The sequence below is a fragment of the Marmota marmota genome, unplaced genomic scaffold, assembly GCF_001458135.2.
Source record: "Marmota marmota marmota unplaced genomic scaffold, marMar, whole genome shotgun sequence".
NCBI classification, from domain to species: Eukaryota; Metazoa; Chordata; class Mammalia; order Rodentia; family Sciuridae; genus Marmota; species Marmota marmota.
The window spans coordinates 29,267,009-29,271,582 of NW_026000240.1; the positions used below are offsets into that span (position 1 = coordinate 29,267,009).

Consider the following 4,574-nt stretch of genomic DNA (forward strand, 5'->3'; position numbering starts at 1 on the left):
GTTCTGATTTAGTCGTATGAGATGTCATGATGTCCTCTTATCTCCCCCGACATCACCTTACCCCATTCCCTCTCCTGGCCTGTTCAACTGCTTTGGTCAACAGTCCAGGCTAAAGATCACAGGCATGAGACCCACATGTCAATATTGTGTAGATTAATTAATCCTTGCGGAAGAGTTTCCGAGTCACCCACGGGTGACCTTTGGTAGAAAGATCTTATTTCTTCTGCAGGGTAAGGGGAAGAATCTTAACAAAACATTTTTTTTTTTCTTTTTCCTGACAAAACAAGGCCACCCACATACACTCCCCTTGAGAAGCCAGGCCTGCCTGGAGTAACTGTGTTTTGGTCTATTGTCATGTAACTGTCACCCTGCGTGGCAGTCCCAAGCCATCTCCTCATTGACTCACTCCTGATTTAGGAAAATAGGAGCTGCCAGGACCTAGGCTGCCTAAACCCCCATCTGATGCCACCCCCACCCCCCCCCAGGTCTCCTCCCTTTTCTTGTGTGTTTGGAGACACACCCTGGGGCTTATGGGGAGAGAGCTTTGAATCCCAGCCCCACAGCCCTGCTCCCAATTTGCCTCCTGTGTTTAAGGAGAGGAAAGGCCAGCTAGCCTGGGTCAGGCTGTGGGGATAAATGCAGCAAAAATCGATGATCCCATAAAATCGCTGGCTCCTCTGTAGCTGCAGGCTTTAGGTGATTCAGATCCTGTTGGGCTCCGGACGGACGCTGTGCGGAATTCAGACTTTAGCTTTGGTCCGGATAGTTAGTTCTGATCAAGTGTTTCCGGTCAGACGATGTAGACCTTTGCTCCTTCCTCCATACATCTCCCAGGCTCCCTAGGTGGGGATGTTTTCTAATAGAAGCTGAGCCATGCCCAAATGTCAAGGTCGGTGGCCTCTAATCTATTTGAACCAAGGATCAGATTCCCATGGGCTTTTCCTGACAGTCCCAGGAGCAGATTAGCAGCCTGTAATTTGTGGCTCTTGGGGGCCGGAATGACCTGAGAAATCCATCTTCTTTCTGTTAGTAGAGGCAGCTTCTGAGAAGGGAGATGGTGGAGAAGTTGGCCTGGGTCCCCACAGGTCCCAGTCCTCCCTGGACATCCCTCCATTGAGATGGCTTTCTGCAGCCTGCACTGAACAGTCCAAGAATGACACCACATCTGCCTTGATCTGTAGCTTGTACCATGTAGCCTGAGCTCCCTGGAACCCTCTGCCAGGGACTTTTCCTTCTCGCTGGGGCCTCCACATAGACGAGAGCAAATAACCAAGTAGGAATGTATTTTTTAAAAATGTTTAGGGAGTTTCCTGGTTGTCACCACACCATAGCTCTTCTTACCTCCTACTTTTGCAGTTGGATCCAGTTGGAATTCAGAATAATGTCCTGGGAATTATAAAATCCTAACCAAATCATTTTTTTAAAAAAAAAATTCAATTATACTTACTAGACGATTCCTAGAGTCAGGAAAATGAGAAATATGTTTAGTAAAGAGTTCCAGGAATGGCATGCGAAGCCACAATGGTCATTCTGTGGTCCAGAGATGGTGATGACTGTGCCCACCGGCCCGGGCCCAGTTCCCACCCAGAGACAGCTGCTAGCTGGTGAGACGGAGCCCAGGCTTGTGGGTGGGTGTTTCTCTTTCTCTGCTTCGGAGCAGTTCCACACTGGCTGGAATGTGACTGACCCTGCTGGTTCTCCCACAGGGACACACAGAATGAGAAACGGAGGTACAGAGATGCAGAGGTGCCTGGGAAATGGCAGACCCAGCAGGGTGGGAGTCGCAGATGGGAGTTTCAGGGGAACAGCAAGATGGGGTTCAGGTGGGCAGAGTGGGTCCTGGGTTACACTGACGGGCTCCTGACAGCTTGAGGTGCATCCCAGCCCTGTCCTTATGAGCCCTGGGACTTTAGCCTGTTACAACCCTCTCTAAGCCTCCTGCTCCTCCAAAGGGGGATGATGGTGATAACCAGTGCCATAAGTCTGCATGACCATTTAGGATGATGCGCACAGAGTGCCTGGAGCCGGGGCTGGCACCCGGAAGAGAAAGTGCTCAATTAAACCCTTGCTATCTTCACTGTCGAGTTGGCCTTAGTATTAATCCCCAATCCCAAGTCCTAACTGTGGGGCACTGTTCATGTCCTACCCATCTGTCCCTCTGTCCATACTTCCTTTACAATATATTGTCATCACTCAAAGTAACTTGAGTGGATCTGTTTCTTGCAGCTTGGAAGAGCGTCTCCAACATGGAAATAAAATGAACTTTCTTGATTCTAGAGAGCCCAGGTTCCCACGTAGTTCAAACACACATGGGAAATGTTGCTTGGCCCTTGAAGGGCCTGGGTCTCAAAGCACTGTTCAGATCAGTACAAACAGAACCAAATTCAAGAATGGAGCAGTGCTCAGCTGGCCACGGGAAGGGTGTGGAGGACATTTCAAGGCAGACTGGGAGGAGGAAGCTGGTATCCTGGTCTCATCCAGAGGAGGAACCGCAGCACACCCTTGAGGCTTGAGGTTAGCAGAGAGGCTGAGCAGCTGGCTATGTGTGTGTTTTTGTGTGTGTGTGTGATGTGTGAAGGAGGCATGTATTTGGACAGGAGTCACAGGATATGCAAGTGTGTGTGTGTGTGTGTCCTGTGCCCGTGAATGTCTGTGCTTATGCCAGGATGGGTGCATATGTAGGCAGAGCAGGAGGAGAGGAGATTTCTGAGTTTGCGGGTTGGGACCTGTGGGGTTTGAGAAAGCTGTGGGTGTCTGGAGCGGGTGTGCACCTGAGAATGAACACCTATGGCCAGGTGTGTGATCGTGTGCATGGCCGTGTACGCCCAAGTGTCTACGCAATTTCTGTGCTTGGCTGGTGTGTGAGGCAACTCTCCTCTGCCCTCGGCAGCTCCAGGAGTCATAGCTCAGGATGGGGTGGGGCAGGCCACCTGGGCCACCTGACTGGCAGGGCTATAATGACAACCTTATGGGACCTGCTGTGACCCAGGAGCCAGAGCCATTCAGGAACTGCTGTCAAAGACCAGGAATGAGGAAGTCTCAAAGGTTCCTCTGGATTTTCATTTCAAAGGGCAGAACATGACCTTTGCCTGTACCACTTGGGCTTGCTGCAGGCTCCTTGTGCATTCCCTCAACAAGGAAGGAGAGGCCAGTTTCACTTTTCTTCCTGTTGTTTTCACTTTCAGACTCCCTGCATTCAACACCGAGGAAGGTGCATCTGCAATGGTGCGACGTGTGTCCAAGTCCCTGGTTTCTGTGAAGGCCTGGGTGCAATCCTGTGTGCAATGTTCCAAGCTCAGGAGCTATGCACATCCACTGCTGTGATCTGCCAGCCCAGGGACCTGATGAGACAGGCTGTGACTTAGCTATGGCTCTCTGATCCTCCTCATTGTGCTGGTGAGAAAACAGCTTCTGAGAGGAGGAGCTTTGTCCAAAATAACACAGGGCGGGTGACAGAACAGCTGTCAGGCCTGGCATTGAGGGAGGGCGTCCGGCTGGTTGGTCAACAGGTGAAAGGAGGCACTCAACTCCAGTCCCTCTTCCTAACAGGCTATGCCAGACAGCTGGACTTCTGGCACGTCTTTCCCTCTGGCCCTTCACCATGTCATATTGCCTTTACAGTCCCAGGAGCCCCGAGGGCCCTGGTCACTCTCACAGAGACTCCATCCTACCTGACAGATCCTCCCCACCCCCAGGTGGGGCTGTCCTGTGAACAAGCAGCAGACCAGCCTTTGTTCTGAGATATCCATCTCCACTGTGCCCTACCAGTTGCCCTCTTAGAGCTGATGCCTTGTTGGACAGTCATGATGCTTTCGTTCCCCAGAGGGCTTCTGAAAACAACAAGACTCACACCTCATAGGCCCTGTGCTCCTTAGGACCTGCCAGCCTTGACCAGCCGCCCCCTCTCACAACCCCTGCAAACTGTTCAGCTCTGCCTGGGGCTCAGCGTCCCGGTTCTCCCACCCCCACCCTTTAGGGCTGTGTTGACAACTTGCCAACAAGCTGTGACCTGAGGTTCCCTTGACCCTCTTCCAGATGGAATGGGTCCATTCTACATGCAAATAAAATAACAATAGTCTTGTCCCAATCCACAGGAGAAATGGAATACCTACTGAGAACTCTCTTTTGGAGTCCTTCTCCCATTAAACATTTGACATTGGCAACTGCAAACAAAGAAGCCATCAGACCTGTGTAAAGCATCTGACTGTCGACCTCGATCTTCACATTAAATTTGGCTCTTATTTACTTTTATCCCCCTGGGATGCTTCATGTGTCTGAGAGGAAGTGCTGGTGCCATGACATCCTGCTTGTGGCATGGGATAAAAGGACCCATTCTCTGGGAGACCACTGGAGTGTAGCTTTGCTGTCCCGTGGACCCTGGTCTGACTGTCCTAGAAGGCTTGGCCAGGATGGATGTTTGTCACTGGCACGTTGGAGGTAGCTCAGGACAGTTGCCAGCCACCTACTAGAGGGTTGCCAGATTGAGCAAGTAAAAATAAAATATAGGGCACCCAGTTCCATTTTAATTTTAAATCAATAATGAATAATTTTTTAGTATAAGTACATCCCAAGTA

General features: G+C 50.8%; 1 long non-coding RNA gene across 1 annotated transcript; it reads left to right on the forward strand.

The window, feature by feature from the left end:
- The first annotated feature begins 2,230 nt into the window (after positions 1 to 2,230).
- Positions 2,231 to 4,246, forward strand: LOC125613597. Its single transcript, XR_007344160.1, has 3 exons — positions 2,231 to 2,514; positions 3,186 to 3,396; positions 4,095 to 4,246. It is a non-coding gene; the product is annotated as an uncharacterized LOC125613597 (long non-coding RNA).
- Positions 4,247 to 4,574: the final 328 nt, after the last annotated feature.